We start from the raw sequence: 19360 nt of genomic DNA, 5'->3' as shown, positions 1-19360 counted from the left end.
TCACAAAGAGAGAATGCAGGACTACCATCATAGAATGCAGTGAAAGACACTTGAGGAAGGGATCCAACAGCTGAGAGAAGTGGCAGACTGCATGGCAATGACCCTGACAAGGTCAGGCGCACAGAGCAAATTGTGGAACCTGGCAAAGTTAGGGCCATCCCAATACACCACCATCATTGCAATGATTAATGCTGAGGAAAACTGAGAGACAGTGGGTTCCGTCACCAACAGGCTCAGGAATTATGACAGTATGGTCAATGGCCCAATGCAGGCTCGTGTCTCAGCTGTGGTTAGAGACCTCAAAGAGGAGATTAGGGAAATGGTTATGGAGGAGGTGAGGAAGAGCAGTTCCCATGTGGCACCAGTGTGAGTCACAGGCCTCCAAGTCAGAGTCTGTCATCCCCCAGCTAGAGAGAGAGGGTACACCCCTCTCTGTGTGGTATTTTCTCTGTGACCATGGGGAAAACATGAGAAGATGGGATGGGAAACCCACTTCTGTCGTGGCAGCGCGGGTGTGTGAACTCAAGGAGGGAAACACTAACCAAGGGCGTTCCACTAAGGTGAAAGTAGCCTCAGCCTCCCGTGACCGAGCTGCCAGGTATTACAGAAGGGAGGATGATATGTCGGATCCCCTTGAAGGGACCTCAAGCATGTATGCCCAGGGAAGGAATGATAACCAGGGCGAGAGAGTTCTTGACTCTAGCCAGGAAGAGGCACATGAGAATTGGGTCTTTTAGATGATGGCCTGGCACATCAGAAGCACAAAAATACAAAGCATTGGTTGATACTGGGGCACATTGCACGCTAACCCCATTGAGACATGTGGGGTAGAACCTGCTTCTATTGCTGGGGTCACAGGGCGATCATAGAAGTTGACCCTGTTGGAAGCTGAGGTGAGCCTGACTAGGATGGAGTGGCAAAAGCATCCGATTGTGACTGGCCCAGAGGCCCCGTGTATTCTGGGCATAGACTTCCTCCAGAACGGGTATTGCAAAGACCCAAAAGGACTCAGGTGGGCTTTTGGAATAGCTGCTGTGGAGGCAGAGGACAGTAGGCAATTGAACACCTTGCCTGGACTATCAGAGAATCCTTCTGCAGCTTGGCACCTGAAGGTGGAAGAGCAACGAGTGCCAAGTGCCACCTCGATGGCGTGGATGCTGAAAAGCTTGATGCAGAGAAATTTTCCAGCTTTCTGTCAGCATCCTGTGAAAATTTTGCTTTCACACACAGGCTAGCTAAAAACAGTGAAGAGGTTTTTGTAAACCAAGACTTTATCTGCACCTGCAAGATTGTTTTGCACCTTGTTATGACACTGACTGGAGAAATATTTTGAAATGGGTGTTGTAGAGTTTTAACCAATCATTCTGAGAGGTGGATGGTCAAAGGACCAATAACTTTATGCCATTCAAGCAAACCAGGTGTTGGGGTTTTAGGAGTTCTCCTGGTTTCTTTTCTGTTAAAGGAATTTTCCCCATACCTGTTGCTAGGGGGACAAATTGCTGGGTACTTCAGAAAAACAAAAGACCTAGCCATTGAGGGAGGGGTGCATCTGGCTACTCTTTTGTTTCACCTGGGTGTGCAGACAGTCGGTCCCTGGTGTTTGGACAGAGAGGGAGGCTGCTTTCTTCGTCTGCTTTTTTTCCTTCTGCCAGAGAAACCCCGGGATCCCAAGCCTGCCTTCCCTGCCTTGCTGGGAGCCGGGCCGTGGCCGCCCTGCCCCCGCTGTTGCTTCAAGCGTTCGCTATGCTACGTTGTAGCCATGCTCGCCCTGCCTGCCCAGACGTCTGGGGGGTTCCCACCGCAGCTTCGCAGTTTGATACATCTCATCTGCCAGCCGGGATTTGTGCTCGTCCCTGCCGTTCCAGCCTGCTGTTCCAGCCTGCTGTTCCCGAGGGTCCAGCTGGACACTGGGATTGGCTTCCCGGGGGTTGTGAAGCCTTTGTTCCATCCCTTCCCGGGATTCCAGGGCACCAGTGCCACGTGCTCCCCGAGCTCGCTCCGGAGCGCCCCCTGCAGCCGCGGGGGAACCATCGCACCTGCCCTGCTCACCGGGAGCCGCCAGCGCCCCTGCCAGCAGAAACCAGAACTGCACCCAAGGGGAAAGAGCCTGATAGCCGAGAGGGCTGGAACTGGGTTAGTGGTTCTGTTTGCTGTTACTGCCATAGTTATTGTTGTTTGTTTGCCTTGTTATACGCATATAGATATATAGTAGTAAAGAACTGCTATTCCTATTTCTCATATCTTTGCCTAAAAGCCCCTTGGTTTCAAAATTGCATAACTCAGGGAAGGGGGGTTGCATCTGCCATTCCAAGGGAGATTCCTGCCTTCCTTAGCAGACACCTTTCAAACCAAGACAGATCTTGGCGCCCAAGGTGGGGCCTGAGGGCATTAAGAGAAAGGGGTGAAAAAGGAATAACAGTTCCTGGATAACTTAATTTTCTGTGCTGAATATAGGTACCTTGTTAGGCAGCACTGTGTGGTCTAGTTTACCCTGGTTCGGGTTGCAGGTGGTCGTGGCTATATTCTTACCCTTTGCATCTCTTTACCTAAACATGGGTCCTCTGACTAAGGCTACTGTTGCTGTTATCCAGCTCGCGCTATGGGTCAAGAAGGTGAGGAATTCATGGGCTTTTAACTTCCTCCGGAATGTGGGCACATGGATAAACGGCTATCACACACTAACTGTATATTTTTGGGGTTATGTTAAAAATGGTACCTTCTGTGAGGAAATGACACCAGGGGAAATTTTCTCCCAACCCCTCAACCAGTTCTTTTGGCCCACCCCACCAATTTTCAAAGAGTTTAGATTTCCTCTGGTTACTAACCAACTGGTGCTGATAGGCCTACTCTATTTAGCACTCAGGGATAAGTTGAGATTGACTTGGATAACTACTCTGACACCAGGCTCAGAGACTAGAGATCCTACCCCAGAGCCTGATCCAGCTCCAGAGCCTGACACAGCCCCAGACCCTAGAGACCCTCACCCTGCCCCAGACCCTGATACTGCCCAACAGCCCACCTCAGAAATGGACTACCTGAACTGGGTAGGGGTACTGGTGAAGGGGATGCAGGAGATGCGCCAGGAGATATACCAGGTGCTAAGGGAATACACCTCCTCAGCTAGTGAAAAACCCTCTCCCTGCCCCAAGGAGGGTGAGTCCGATGGTGCAGCAGTGGAACCCATGGATGTTACAACTGTCCAGGTTTCAGCTGAACCACAAGGACAATCACAGCCAGCAGCAGTTGCCCCTGTGCAAAGGAGGAAGTATAAGACCAAATCAGTACGACCAGTTAACAATGATGGGGAACCAGGGCCCTCACAACCAGCAGGAGAGCCAGAGCTAGAAATCATCACTGAGTCCCTGCCGTATGACACTCTCCGTAGTATGTGAAAAGACATTGTGCGACGGGGGCGCGAGTCTTATACAACCTGGCTGCTCTGGGTTTGGGACCTTATGGGCACAGGTGTGCAACTAGATAGTGGTGAGGCAAGGTATTTGGGATCGTTGACCCAGGACCTGGGTGTGGACCAAATATTTGTGAGGGAGCCAGGGCCCCTTTCTCTCTGGGAGCAGCTCTTAATGAGTGTGAGAGAAAGGCTCATTCACAAAGAAAGAATGCAGGAGTACCATCACAGAATGCAGTGGAAGACACTCGAGGAAGGGATCCAGCAGCTAAGAGAGGTGGCAGTATTAGAGGTACTCTTTGGGAGGGATGGACAGCATGATAATGACCCTGATAAGGTCAGGTGCACAGGACAGATGATGTGGAACCTGGCAAAGCTAGGGCCATCGCAATACACCTCCTTCATTGCAACGACTGATGCTGACAATACCGAAGAAACAGTGGGCTCTGTTGCCAACAAGCTCAGGAATTATGACAGTATGGTCAATGGTCCACTGAAAGCTCATGTCTCTGCTGTGGTCCAGGACCTCAAAGAGGAGATGAAGGAGATGAGGAAGGAAATGAGGGAGGAGATGAGGAAGATCAGTGTGGCACCAGTGTGCGTCACAGGCCCCCAAGTCAGAGCCCGTCACCCCCCAGCTACAGAAAGAGGGTACACCCCACATGCTGAGCTGTGGTTTTTCCTGTGTGAGCATGGGGAAGATATGAGAAGGTGGGATGGGAAACCCACCTCTGTCCTGGCAGCGCGGGTGCGTGAACTCAAGGAGGGAGGCACTAACTGAGGGCATTCCGCTAAGGTGAAGGTAGCCTCAGCCTCCCGTGACCGAGCTGCCAGGTATTACAGAAGGGAGGATGATATGTCGGATCCCCTTGAAGGGACCTCAAGCATGTACGCCCAGGGAAAGAATGATAACCAGGGCTAGAGGGGCCCTGCCTCTCACCAGGAAGAGGCACAGGAGAACCTGTGTTTTCTGGGCAGTGTGGACCCAATGGCCTGGCACATCAGAGCCACAAAAATATGATGTGTTGGTTGATACTGGGGCACAGTGTACTTTAATGCCATTGCGACATGTGGGGGCAGTACCTGTATCCATTGCTGGGGTGACAGGGGGATCACAGCAGTTGACCCTGTTGGAAGCTGAGGTGAGCCTGACTGGGATGGAATGGTAAAAGCATCCGATTGTGACTGGCCCAGAGGCCCCGTGTATTCTGGGCATAGACTTCCTCCAGAACGGCTATTACAAAGACCCAAAAGGACTCAGGTGGGCGTTTGGGATTGCTGCTGTGGAGGCAGAGGACATTAGGCAATTGAACACCCTGGACTATCAGAGAATCCTTCTGCAGTTGGACTCCTTAAGGTGGAAGAGCAACGAGTGCCAATTTCCACCTTGACAGTGCGCCGCCGGCAGTGCGCCGCCGGCAGACAAATCAAGATGCTGTTACCCCATCCACAAAATGATCCATGAGCTGGAAAGCCAAGGGGTGGTCAGCAAGACCCACTCACCCTTCAACAGCCCCATCTGGCCTGTGCGCAAGTCTGATGGAGAATGGAGATTGACTGTGGACTATCGTGCCTTGAATGAAGTGACTCCACCATTGAGTGCTGCTGTGCCAGACATGTTGGAGCTCCAGTATGAGCTGGAGTCCAAAGCAGCAAAGTGGTATGCCACTATTGATATTGGTAATGCATTTTTCTCCATTCCTCTGGCAGCAGAGTGCAGGCCTCAGTTTGCTTTCACGTGGAGGGGAGTACAGTACACCTGGAACTGGCTGCCCCAGGGGTGGAAGCACAATCCCACCATCTGCCATGGACTGATCTGGACTGCACTGGAAAAGGGTGAAGCTCTGGAAGATCTACAGTATATAGATGACGTCATCATATGGGGGAACACAGCAGGGGAAGTCTTCGAGAAAGCAGAAACGATTATTCAGATTCTTATGAAAGCTGTTTTTGCCATTAAGCAAAGTAAGGTTAAGGGACATGTTCAAGAAATTCAGTTTCTAGGAGTCCAGTGGCAAGATGGACGTCAACAGATTCTGACAGAGTTAATCAACGTGATCAGCGCTACGTCCCCACCCACCAACAAGAAGTAAACCCAGGCTTTTCTAGGAGCTCTGGACTTTTGGAGGATGCATATCCCAGAGTACAGCATGATTGTAAGCCCTCTTAGTCTTATGACACAAAAGAGAAACAATTTCTAGGGGCGCCCTGAACAACAACAAGCATTTGAACAAATTAAGCAGGAGATTGCCCATGCAGTAGCCCTTGGGCTAGTCAGAATGGGGCAGGATGTGAAGAATGTGCTGTGTCTGTGGCAAAAGGGATCTGGAGAGACTTGAGGACGACTGCTCGGGTTCTGGAGTCGGGGATACAAAGGGTCTGAGGCCAGCTACACCCCAACCGAGAAAGAGATTCTTGTGACTTATGAGGGGGTCGAGCTGCCTCAGAAGTAATTGGAACCAAGCACAGCTGCTTCTGGCACCCCAACTACCAATGCTGGATTGGATGTTTAAGGGAAAGGTTCCTTCCGCGCATCATGCCACCAACACCACATGGAGCAAGTGGGTTTCTCTGATCACACAGAGAGCCTGGATAGGACATCCTAATCGCCCTGGGATTCTGGAAATATAACAAACTGGCCTGAAGGTGAGAGTTTTGGATTATCCTCTGAAGAAGAGAAAGAACAAGTGACAGGTGCTGAGGAAGCCCCACCATATGACGAGCTACTGGAGAGTGAAAGAACATATGCCCTCTTCACTGATGGTTCCTGCTGAATTGTAGGTGCTAATCAGAAATGGAAAGCTGCAGTATGGAGCCCCACACGACGAGTTGCAGAAGCTACCAAGGGACAAGGTGGATCGAGTCAGGTTTCAGAGCTTAAAGCCATGCAGCTGGCTTTGGATATTGCTGAACAAGAGAGGTGGCCAAGGCTCTATCTCTACACTGACTTGTGGACAGTAGCTAATGCTCTGTGGGGATGGCCGGATCGCTGGAGAAAGGCCAACTGGCAGCGCAGAGGGAAACCCATCTGGGCTGCTGAGATTTGGCAGGCATTGCTGCCCGGGTAGAGAGGCTGACTGTGAAGGTTCAACATGTGGATGTGCACGTACCCAAGAGTCGTATCATCATCATTACATCATAACAAAGAGCAGGTGGACCAAGCTGCCAAGGTGAAAGTATCAAAGGTGGGTCTGGACTGGCAGCACAAGGTAGAATTATTTCTAGCTCGTTGGGCCCATGATGCTTCTGGTCATCAGGGACAAGATGCAACATATCGATGGGCTTGTGACTGAGGGGTGGACCTTTCCATGGACAGCATCTCACAGGTCATCCACAGCTGCAAGATCTGCACTGCAATCAAACAGGCCAAGTGGGTGAAGCCTCTGTGGTACGGTGGACAATGGTCAAAGTACAGGTATGGGGAAGCCTGGCAAACTGACTACATCACCTGTCCTAGGTTACAATGTAAGATGTAACCAATAGTAAGTATTCTATTATCATCTTCACAAGGTGTTAAAGCAGGTGGGGCTGTGTTCATTATCTCTTACCATGACACATCCCTGATAACTCCCTCCTGGAATATCTCTGTTAATGGGCCATCAAGCACCCACTGTATGACTCATAGAATTACATCAACCCATTGTGAGATGCTCCTCCCGGGGGGAGGAGCCAAGCATTCCAACCTGGATATAGTCTGGGGTTTGGAACAGCACAAGCAGCCCTTGTCTACTGGATTCCCAGAGGACAAGAGCTACCACTGGACCTTCAGGTGAAGACCATACCCTTCTACAGGATCACCGCTTCAACAGGACCACTTCATCTGGACTGCCACCACCACCCTGACTAACAGGGTGTCAGTTTGTGTCCTGACTCTGTCAGTGTTCTTGTACTATTGCATTGATTTTAATTTTCCTATTAAATTATGATTTTGACTTGTGATCTCCCACTGGTTTGTTTTCAAACTAGTACATCACCCTTCCCCAAACCCCCCCAAGGCAAGCACTATGTGCTGACCATGGTGGAAGCCAGCACTGGATGGTTGGAGACCTACATTGTGCCTCATGCTACTGCCTGGAACACCATCTTGGTCCTGGAAAAGGAAGTCCTGTGGAGACATGGCACCCCTGAGAGAATCGAGTCAGATAATGGGACTCATTTCAAGAATAAGTTTATAAACACCTGAGCCAGAGAGCATGGTACTGAATGGATACATCGTAACCCCTATCATGCACCAGCTGCTGGGAAAGTTGAACAGTGCAATGGACTACTTAAGAACGCCCTAAAGGCACTTGGTGGAGGGACCTTCAAAAACTGGGAACTGATTTTAGCAAAGGCTACCTGGATGGTCAACACATGATGCTCCATTAATCGAGCTAGTCCTGCCCAGTCTGAACTATTGCACACAGTAAATGGAGAAAAAGTCCCTGTGGTACACATGAGAGGTATTTTAGGAAAGACTGTTTGGATTAGTCCCACCTCAGGCAAAGGCCCACCCATCTGTGGGATTGTTTTTGCTCAAGGACCTGGTTACACTTCGTGGGTAATGCAGAAAGATTGGGAAACCCGGTGTATACCACAAGGGAACCTAATTTTAAGTGAGAACTGCATGCAAGTTTTCATTGTGTATGCATATATATGTAGAGTTTAAAGAGGGTATTGATTTGGGTATGATGTAGATGGTAACAGAATTAGGGGTGGATAATGTCTTAGGTTACAATGTAAGATGTAACCAAAAGTATGTATTCTATCACCATCTTCATAAACTGTTAAAGCAGGTGGGGCAGTGTTCTATCTTCTGCTAATGGGCCATCAAGTCCTTGTTGCATGACTCATAAATTACATCATCCCATTGTGAGATGCTCCGCCCAGGGGGAGGAACCAAGCATCCCTACTTGGATATAATCTGAGGTTTGGAAAACCACAGTCAACCCTTACCTACTGGATTCCCAGAGGACAATAGCTGCATAACCACCACTGGACCTTCAGAGGAAGACCAGACCTTTTGTCCCAGCTTCTACAGGATCACCGCTTCAACAAAATGACATCTATCACCTCAAGAAGACCGTAGACACCATTTAATCAGACTGCTACCATCACCCTGACTGACAAGGTGTCAGGTTGTATCCTGACTCTGTCAGTTTAAGAGGGTATTTTCTGCCTTTATTTTAATTTTCCTGTTAAATTGTAGTTCTGACTTGGAGTCTCCCACTGGTTTGTTTTCAAACTAGTGCAATCTTATTCTGCCTGAGAAAAGAGAGGTGGTTTGAGAGGGACTGGCAAAAACTGTAGGTGGTTTCTAAAATGATATGCTGAGGAGATTGGAATGACTGAGTTGTTATATCTTTGACTCTCACACCTGAGGCAATCCAGATTATTTCAGGTAGTAGAGTTTTACTGACTGTTGTTTGCCACTGACCTTTTCCTGTTTCTCTGGGTATAGGTTCTGGGGATCACCTGGTTGGTGGGAGGGTGGTAATCTGGGACATGTATATTTAGTTGGGTTGTGGTGATACCTGGACCTGTAAGGTTATGGCTCCGAAAGGCAAGGCAGCCTAAATTGAACTTGCCAACCTATTTTTGAGCCAAGCTTACAAGTCCAACAAGTATCAAAAATAGTTTTGTAAAATTGTCTAACATTCAAAAGTGCTGCACCTCATCAAAGAAGAGTGTTGTCTTGAAGAATACACAGGAAATCACAGACCAAACTTCTGGAGTCTTTGAGCAATGCAGCTGAAAGACTGGTTCTTGAACTCTCCCCCCGATTTGCATCACACCTTACTTGCACTTTTAGAGACTCATGGGGTGGAGGGGTCACAATGAACTGCATAGAAGGATATTAACTAGACTTATGCTTTGATTGTTGGAATAGCAATTCCCCACTACATGAGTTCCAGTATACTTTCCTCTTCTTTCCTTTCTGCTCTGTCTGCTAGGTTAGACCACTGGAGTGAAGGTAACATTACTGTGGTCCTGTTGGAAATGATACAGCTTTTAAAATTTTTTATGTAACTTTAGTCAGGCATTTGTTTGCCTTTGCCCAGGGAGGAGGGAATTGAAGTTTCTCTTCTGTACTGGTTTGAAGGTAAACCAGCAGGAGAAATTAACCCCACACAAATACTTTGTGAGTGATTTTAAGTTGGAGTTACAATTTTGTAGAAAGAGTACAATAAATGCAATGAATACAGAAAGACTGGCTTAAAACCACAAAGTCAGAGTACAACCTGATACCCGGTTGGTTAGGGTGGTAGTCTGTTTTGCCAATTGACAGGGGCAATAGAATGGACACAGACACCAGTATGAAGAATGCTCTTATTTTACTATTAATACTGAGGCAAAACAGAAGTAAAAGGATACATTTGGTAAAACAATGTTGGGGTTTTAAAAGCTCCAGGTTTTTTTCTGTTAAAGGAATTTTCCCCTATACTGTTGCTAATCGCTGGGTACTTAAGGAAGACAAAGAGCTACCCACTGGGGGTGAGGTGCACCTGTCTACTCTTTTGTTTCACCTGGGTGTGGGGGCAGTTGGGTCTCGGTGTCCAGAGAGAGAGGAAGCTGTTTTTCCTACGGCCGCTTTTCTTTCTGCTGGAAACAACACTGGGATCCCAAGCCTGCCTTCCCTGCCCCGCTCAGAGCCGGGCCGTGGCCGCCCTGCCCTGCCGCTGCTTCGAGCCTTCGCTACATTGTAGCCGTGCTCGCCCTGCCTGCCCAGACCTCCGAGGGGTTCCCCGCTTGGATACATCGCGTCTGCCACCCGGGATTTGTGCTCATCCCTGCCGCTCCAGCCTGCCATTCCAGCTTGCTGTTCCAGCCTGCTGTTCCCGAGGTCCGACCAGACACCGGGGCCAGCTTCCCGGGGGTTTGTGAAGCCTTTGTTCCATCCCTTCCCTGGGATCCCAGGCCACCGTTACTGCATGCTCCCCGAGCTCGCTCCGGAGCGCCCCCTGCAGCCGCGGGGGAACCATCGCACCTGCCCTGCTCACCGGGAGCCGCCAGCGCCCCTGCCGGCTGCAAGCGGAACTGCACCCGAGGGGAAAGGGCCTGACAGCCGAGAAGGCTGGCACTGGGTTTGTGATTGTTTGCTGTTACTGCCATAGTTATTGTTGTTTGTTTGACTGGAGATATATATATATATATATATATATATATATATATAAAATAGTAAAGAACTGTTATTCCTATTTCCCACATCTTTGCCTAAAAGCCCTTGATTTCAAAATTATAATACCTCAGAGGGAAAGGGGTTATATCTGCCATTCCAAGGGAGGCTTCTGCCTTCCTTGGCAGACACCTGTCTTTCAAACCAAGACAAACAATAAGCTTATTACTCACTTGGCTTTAACAACTGGTAAAAATAAGCAAGGTGATGCATCTAAATACTATACGAGAGAGAGAACAGTGATTGAGAAAGATATATCACCAGTTGACTAAATACTTTACCATCATCCAGAATCCACAATTGCTGGGCATCCCCATTTCTCAGTGAGGACCTGGAAAACCCTTACTGGCAATTGGGAAAATGACCCCTTCAGGGTGGGTGGTGCTGCTGCTTCCCCAGAGGGATATATCACTGTTGAGTCATGACAAAGATAAATAAACACTGCTCCACCCATCTTAACAGTTCATCACAAGGTGATGTAGGTGGTGGCAAATTACATACTTTGGTTACACCCCATATTGTAACCCTGGACATCTTCCTAAAACCCTGTTCACTGGATGAGGCCTGATGAGTTTAACATCCACAGATTGGGAGTAGCCAGCAGATACAGAGCCGTTAGCAACCATTACAAACATTACCCCTAAACATCAACCCCTGGCACAGTCAGAGACACCTGGTTAGGGAAAAGAACTGATAAGAGACCGGAAGAATGAGGACCAAATTAGTATCAAAGATGAAGGGATCAATAACCAATAGGAGATTGAATACTAAGAATTGTGTAATTTAAGACCAATGAATGAGAATTTCTTTGGGCTTTGTGTGTATAAATATGTGAAAAGTATAATAAAGAACCATGTGTGATGTAATGATTTTCACTGCAGAACCCAGGCATGTGTGGATGAAATGATTGCTTTTTCACATCCTGGCCAGAACAACATCCTGGCCAGAATAAAGTAATGCCTTCTGCGATTCTCTAACACTGAAAAAACATTGTTGGAGAGTTTCTGTTTTTCCCACAGTTTCAGTGACAGTCCCAGTCAATGTCTCGAGCCATGGAGTGGTTGCCAGAGACTAGAAAGATTGATGTCTCAAGATATTTTGGGATGCACGAGTGTGTGAGATGGGGCAGGTTGGGCCTTGCTATGGTGAGGCAGTAATCTGCCCCACATTCCCCCAGCCCTAGAGCCTGTATCACAACTTGGCAAAGCTGCCAATCATTGGCACACTGGAGGCAGTGCCCCACTCTGCCCTAACCCAGCTCCTGAGGGGCCAAATTGTTGTGGTTTCTAAGTCCACTTTATCCCCCCCAAGTTGCCCTAGAAGTGGTCTCTCCTTACAACACTGCTAGAAAGTTCTCCCTTTGTCTAGCTTCTGCTGGTCACTGGCCCTCTCCCCCCTCCCATCCCTTTTCCTATTGGCCCTGTTATGCCACTCAACCTTGCCTCTACCCCCTAGCCCTCAGACTATTGGTTTTGGATGCTCTGCCCACCTGTGGGAGCTCTCGGGATAAAACCGGCACGGGCTTTCAGTTTTGTTTCTTCTTGCCTCTGCCCCCTTTGGGTGTGTTGCCATTAAATGCCTCGGAATTGCATGCAAAGAACCCCTCTCACCTTTTTGTCTCCTGTTTGTGCACAGACTGTGTGTGTGAGTGGCTGTTCATGACTAACTGTGAAGGTGAGATTGTGTGCACGCGTAGGTGCTAGGAGAGTTCTGCCTAAGTGTCTCCACAAGGGACCCAGTAGGAATAAACGCGGCATCCATCCACCAAAGCCCACGCTCAATAGCCAAATGACTAGAAGACCCACCTGGGGGGAGGGCCCATGAAGGCCAAGGGGTATTTAAGGCTGAGCAGGAGGACAGGACAGTCATCTGGACACTATCTTCCTCTTGGAGTTTCTATCTGAACACTGCTGGAACCCAGAAGTTGGTAGCTATATGTGTACCTTTCTATAACTTTTCTGTCTTTCTCTCCTTCTGATTCCCTCTTCTTAGAAGAGTTGGAGTAATTTAACGGATTTAAAGTTTGCTAAGTGAAATGGGCTGAATTAATGCTGTGGGAAGTGTTTTATGTCGATTGGACATTGTGGTAAACCTTTTGCCAAAATGCCCTGTTTTTTCTAAAGTTTGCTAGTAAACTTTTGTCTTGTTTTGATCTCTTGAGAATATCTAGACAGTATTTCTCCCGTGCATCTAACTCAGAGTACATGAACCACTGTAAAGTCCTTTTATTGGGGCCTTACAGGTAGATGTTAAAGGGGGAATATGTAGTAGGCCGTTCTGGGAACTACTGGTCAGTCAGTCTCATCTCAATATCTGGACAGGTGATGGAGGCCATCTGTACCCACATGGAAAGCAAGAAGGTTATTAGGAGTAGTCAGCATGGAATCACTGAAGATAAGTCATGTTTGACAAACCTGACTGCCTTCTATGATGAAACCGGAATGAATGAAGGCAGAGCAGTGGATATTTTATAACTCAGCTTCAGTGAGGCTTTTGACACTGTCTATCACAGCAGCCTCATAGGCTTACTCAGGAAGTGTGGGTTAGATGAATAGACAAGTGAGGTGGATGGAGAACTGACTGAGTAGCAGATCCCAGAGCGGTCAACAACTCAGCCCTCCACTACCTTAAGGGGAGTTACAAAAAAGATGGGGACAAACATTTTAGTAGGGCCTGTAGAGATAGGAGAAGCAGTAATGGTTTTAAACTAAAGGAGTATAGATTTAGATTAGATATAAGGGTTGGGGTTTGGGAGTTCCCCTTCTGTTCTCTTTTTTTCCTTGAGGAATTTTCCCCATACATGTTGCTGGCGTGACAAATTGCTGGGTGCTTGAAAGGAACCTGGCCGGGAGGGAGGAGCTAAGGGGGGCTACTCGCTTTCACCTGGCTGTGTGGACTGGGGTGTGTTCTCGGCATTCGGACGGGGGAGAGAGGCTGCCATCCTTGTGGAGGGATCTTGTCTGCTTCAGGCTTCTGCTTTTCGGCTCCCTTCCTTCTACTGTGACTGGAGCCTGCTCACTGGAGCAGCTGTTGCACTGGGACCCTAACACCTCACCTTACTAAAAGAGAGACCATCTGCTCAGGTGCCTCAGGGAGAAAACCCTGGGATTTTCCCAAGCCCACCTTTCCCTGCCCCGCTGGGAGCCGGGCTGCGGCCGCCCTGCCACTGTCGCTGCTTTCAGCTTTCGTTACTTTGTAGCCCTGCACACCCTGCTTCCTGAGACCCCTGGGGTTCCCACCGCAGCTCCGGAGTTTGATACACCTCATCTGCCACCCGGGATTTGTGCTCGTCCCTGCTGTTCCAGCCTGCTGTTCCCGAGGGTCCAGCTGGACACCGGGATTGGCTGCCCAGGGGGTTTGTGAAGCCTTTGTTCCATCCCTTCCCAGGATCCCAAGCTGCCATTGCCACGTGCTCCCCGAGCTCGCTCTGGAGCACCCCCTGCAGCCGCGGGGGAACCATCGCACCTGCCCTGCTCACCGGGAGCCGCCAGCGCCCCTGACGGCTGCGAGCGGAACTGCACCCGAGGGGAAAGGGCCTGACAGCCGAGAAGGCTGGGACTGGGTTTGTGATTGTTTGCTGTTACTGCCATAGTTATTGTTGTTTGTTTGCCTTGTTATACGCATACATATATAATAGTAAAGAACTGTTATTCCCATTCCTCATGCCTTTTCCTGAAAGCCCCTTAATTTCAAAATTATAATAATTAGGAGGAAAGGGGGTTGCATTTTTTTTTCATTTCAAGGGAGACTCCTGCCTTCCTTAGCAGACACCTGTCTTTCAAACCAAGACAGATCTTGGTGCCCAAGGTGGGGCTTGAGGGCATTAAGAAAAAGGAATAACAGTTCCTGGGTAACTTAATTCTGTGCGCTGGATATAGGAACCTCGTTAGGCGGCACCATGTGGGCTAGCTGACAGGTGTCACGTGTTCATGGCTATATTTCTCCCCTTTGCATCTCCTTATCTAAACATGGGTCCTCTGACTAAGGTTACTGTGGCTGTTATCCAGTTAGTGCTATGGGTTGATAAGGTGAAGAATTCATGGGTTTTTAATTTTCTCTTGAATGTGGGCACATGGATAAAAAGCTATCACACACTAAGCGTATGTTTTTGGGGTTACATTAACAATGGTACCTTCTGTGAGAAAATAACCCCGAGGGAATTTTTCTCCAACCCTTCAAATAGTTCTTTGGGCCTACCTCACCAGTTTTCAAAGGGTTTAGATTTCCCCTAGCTACTAGCCAAGTGTTGGTGATAGGTTTAGTCTATCTGGTGTTGTTGATAGTTCTACTCTATTTAGCACTCAGGGATAAGGTGAAATTGACTTGTATAACTGCCCAGGCACCTGCCCCAGAGTCTAAGGATGCTGCCCCAGAACCTGACAGGCCCCCAGAGACTAAAGATCCGGCTCCAGAGACTAGAGATTTTGCCCCAAAGCCTGATCCTGCCCCAGAGACCGACACAACCCTGGAGACTAGAGATCTGTCCCCAGAGACTAGAGATCCTGTCCCACAGCCTGATACTGCCCAACAGCTGTCATAGGTTAGCAAGCATAGTCCCGGAGCTGATGTCCTTGCAAAGGGGTGCTTACTGTTTCCTCTATGACCTGATAGAGCCTATCAGCTGGCCAGTTTGAATATGGACAATTCTTTAAGCCACTTAAAGTTGTGACCGCCTCTGTGATACACACTTAAGAATAGACAAACTCCCCCCCAAGCTCTCTCTCGTTTCCGGTGCTGGGACAGGTGGCTGCAGGGCCCGAGCGGGGCCCAGTGGGCCCGGCCCAGGCCCTGCTCGGGTCAGGCCGGGCCGGGCCATGGCTCCAGGACGACCTCCCCCCCAGCAGGGCTGTGGGCAGCCAGAGGAGCTCGGAACTCCCCCCCCCTCCCCTTCCACTGCGGCCAAGATTTCAGCAAAGCAGCACCTCTGTCCTGAAGAGGTCAGGTGACCAACAGCGATAAGCCACACAGCTGCAAGGCCAAGGTGAGATTAACCCTTTTATTGCTGTGAAGAGCTGAAAACCTGAGGGAAGAGAGAGAGGAGATGCTTAAAGCTGAAAGTCTGTTGTGAAGCTATGATATATCAGAGTATCCTGTTGTAATTTCATGAAGATATGGGGGGTGGAGTGTTCAACTTGTAAGCAAAAGCACCTGCGCTGAGATAGGCAGATGCTGACGCAGCTGTAATTTCATGAGAAGTTTGGACAGGGAGAGATGAACCAGATGAGGACTTTTGCTCCAAACAGGAAAGGAAAAAACCTCAGTCTCTAGAGATGGACCAGATGAGGACTTTTGCTCCAAAGAGAAAGGAGAAAACCTCAGTTCCTAGAGATGCTCCCAGAGATAGTCCTAACGATGAAGATGAGGAAGACCCTTTGCTCCCAGGGAAGGAGAAGGGCCTCTGTTTTTTGTTTCCGAACGGCTCAACATTAAAATTGTACCCCAAAAAACTTCAAGAGTGGACCCTTGAACGCAGTTGCGGGAAAACCAACTGCTATCTGTGTGTGACCTTGAAAAGCTGCAAGTCGGGGGAAGGGACTCACATGCAGGGAGAGAGACCTCTTCCTAAATGGACTGAACAATATTTGGAAGTGGGCGGCTGTCTCATTGTGATACTGTTTTCATAGCACAAGCAAGAAGAGACTTCTCTTTCTAAATGGACTGAACAAGCTTCTTATGGAAGTGGTAAACAGACTGAACATCTTAAGGGTTGTCTTTTTACATTGTCAGTGGGAGAATGGAGGAAGGTGGGGGGAGGAGAAGAGTTCTGAAGGTGGTATAATTTTTTTTTTCCTCTTCTTTTAGGTCTGTTAATAAACTTCTTTATATTCTTTCAAGTTTGGTGCCTGCTTTGCATTTCTCCAAATTCTTATCTCATAGAAGATAAACAGTAATGAGTATTTTGGACCAAACCACTACACTAAATTGGTGTTTCTGCCTGGTTACAAACCCAACCCGCAACAACAGCCCATCTCAGAAATGGACCACCTGAACTGGGTGGGGGTACTGGTGAAGGAGATGAGGGAGGACATGAGGGAGGAGATGAGGAAGATCAGTGTGGCACCAGTGCGAGTCACAGGCCCCCAAGTCAGAGCCCGATGTCCCCCAGCTAGGGAGAGAGGGTACACCCCACAAGCTGAGCTGTGGTATTTTCTGTATGACCACGGGGAAGATATGAGAAGGTGGGATGGGAAACCCACTTCTGTCCTGGCAGCGCGGGTGTGTGAACTCAAAGGGGCAGAACCAGAGGGGTTCTGCTAAGGTGAAAGTAGCCTCAGCCTCCCGTGACCAAGCTGCCAGGTATTACAGAGGGGAAGATGATATGTCAAATCCCCTCAAAGGGACCTCTACCATGTATGCCGAGGGAGGGAATAACCAGGACTAGAGGGGCCGTGCCTCTAGCCAGGGAGAGGAATGGGAGAACCGGATTTTTTGGGCAGTGTGGATCCGATGGCCTGGCACATCAGTCACAGAAATATGAAGCATTGGGTGATACCGGTGGGCAGTTTACTCTAATCCCATCGAGACATGTGGGGGCAGAACATGTTTCTATTGCTGTTGCTGCCTGTTCTGAGCTTCCCTTCCCCTTCCCCAAGACAAGCCAGGACTTGCCTCTGCCATGTGATCTGAACTCCTTTGTTCCAAGCACAGGCAAAACCAAATGTAACTCAAACTCTTCAGCAGTGTCTGATTGGCTGGTCACCTCGGGTCCATCCCCAGTCCTCCCCTTTCCTTTTCTCTGAATAAAAGAAGGGCCTGAGAGGGGGCCCGCCCTCTTTGGCTTTGCACCCCTTCTGCGAACATCTGTGTGTTTCTGTCTCTGAAAGCTTCTGATTGCAGGAATTAGGCAAACTGAAGGCTGTATTTCTCCCTCTTTGCTTCTACTGGTGGTATCAGCTTTGCAGCTACTATTTGCCGCTTTTAGAGCTACTGAAATGCTAGACTGCCCATGTGTCCTGGGTTGCAGGGTATTCTATTACCATCCTCATGAGCTGTTGAAATCAGGTGAGGCAGTGTTTCCTTGCCTCCTGCCCCCCAGACTATCTTTCTGTTAATGGCCCATCAATGCCATGCTGCATGACTCAGAGATAACTCCCTCCGGACTATCTTCTGTTAATGAGCCTAATCAACACTTGGCCTCATGACTCATTATCCCATTGTGAGATGCTCCACCCAGAGGGAGGAACCAAGCATTCCATCCTGGATATAATCTGAGACTCTGAACACCAGAGACAACCTTTCCACTGGATTTCCAGAGGACAGGAGCTACATAGCCACCACTCAACTTTCTGAGGAAGAGCAGACCTTCTTTCTACAGGATCACCACTTCAGGAGGACTGCAGCCACCATTCTACCAGACTGCTACCACTACCCTGATTAACAGGGTGACAGGTTGTATCCTGACTCTGTCAGTTTAACCCAGTGTTATCTGCCTTTATATTTTTTCCCCCTCTTTTTATTTCCCTATTAAATTTTTATTCTGACTTGGTGTCTCTGTCCTGGGTTGCAGTGTATTCTATTACCACCCTCATGAGCTGTTGAAATCAGGTGAGGCAGTGTTTCCTTGCCTCCTCCTCCCAGACTATCTTTCTGTTAATGGCCCATCATTATCCTGCCATGCTGCATGACTCAGAGATAACTCCCTCCGGACTATCTTCTGTTAATGAGCCTAATCAACACTTGGCCTCATGACTCATTATCCCATTGTGAGATGCTCCACCCAGAGGGAGGAACCAAGCATTTCATCCTGGATATAATCTGAGATGCTGAACACCAGAGGCAACACTTCCACTGGATTTCCAGAGGACAGGAGTTACATAGCCACCACTGGACCTTCTGAGGAAGAGCAGACCCTTTTCTACAGGATCACCAATTCAGAGGACTGCAGCCAACATTTTACCAGATTGCTACAACAGGGTGTCAGGTTGTATCTTGACTCTGTCAGTTTGAACCAGTGTTCTCTTCTTTTTTTTTTTTGTCCTTTTCTTTAATTTCCCCATTAAATTGTCATTCTGACTTGGTGCCTCCCACTGGTCTCTTTTCAAACTAGTACACCGTGCTACCTCTCTAGGCTGCCCGAGGCTTTCTAAGGCATCGAACTACAAGCCTAGCCAGTAAAAAGCTGTAAGTATTTTCCACATTTGGCACCCAGCGTGCTCTCTCTGAACCTCAGTTCTGAGAGACTTTTAGGGTGTCCCAGCAGCTGCGTGTCTGCTGGAGGTAGCTCTGCATGTCCTGAAATGCCAGCTCTTTGTAGCAGGCTGTTACTTTTTGTGTAACAGCGAGCCCAGAGCCTCAGCCTGTACCCTCCCCCACACCACGTAGCGAGGGAACGGCTGAAAGTGGAAGACCCCTTTCGCTTATTTCTTTCTCTGGACCTGCCTTCCTTTGATAAATCCAGAATTCTGGTGAGTATTTCCCTGCTGGTTTAGGGGCTCCTGTCTTAAGATGGTTCCAGTGCAAATTTTCTCTTTTTTTTCCTCTTTTTTGCGATTTGGGGCTGAGGTTTGTGGTACTGCATTCGTAATGGGATCTGAGGTTTCTGCACACCATAGAGGAATATACTACCAAGTTCAAAGCTACCTTTCTTTAACTGGGCATAAATACCTTAAAAATCTAGTCCAATCTTTTGTACGATGTCTTTTCCAGTACTTTCCTAATCTGACCTCCAAGGATATGAGATCTTCTGAATTTTGGGATAAGGTGGGGAGAAAACTCTCCTCTCTTAGGCGCTCATGAGATGAAGCAGTTTCAAAATTTTTCCTCTCCTGCTACTAAGTTATACTTTGCCAGAGAAAAAA

At 48.6% G+C, this 19360-nt stretch overlaps 1 long non-coding RNA gene across 1 annotated transcript; it reads left to right on the top strand.

Annotated features, from left to right (window-relative positions):
- Window positions 1-5474: 5474 nt before the first annotated feature.
- Window positions 5475-18451, top strand: LOC121675132. The gene is made up of 3 exons (XR_006019967.1): window positions 5475-5711; window positions 7780-7782; window positions 18440-18451. It is a non-coding gene; the product is annotated as an uncharacterized LOC121675132 (long non-coding RNA).
- The last annotated feature ends 909 nt before the right edge of the window (window positions 18452-19360 follow it).

Source organism: Corvus kubaryi, unplaced genomic scaffold (assembly GCF_017639235.1).
Source record: "Corvus kubaryi isolate FWS band 111438036 unplaced genomic scaffold, C.kubaryi_AGA036_p1.0 72, whole genome shotgun sequence".
In the NCBI taxonomy this organism is placed as follows: domain Eukaryota; kingdom Metazoa; phylum Chordata; class Aves; order Passeriformes; family Corvidae; genus Corvus; species Corvus kubaryi.
The sequence above is the reverse complement of the archived record's forward strand: the minus strand, read 5'-3'. Positions and strand labels throughout refer to the sequence as shown.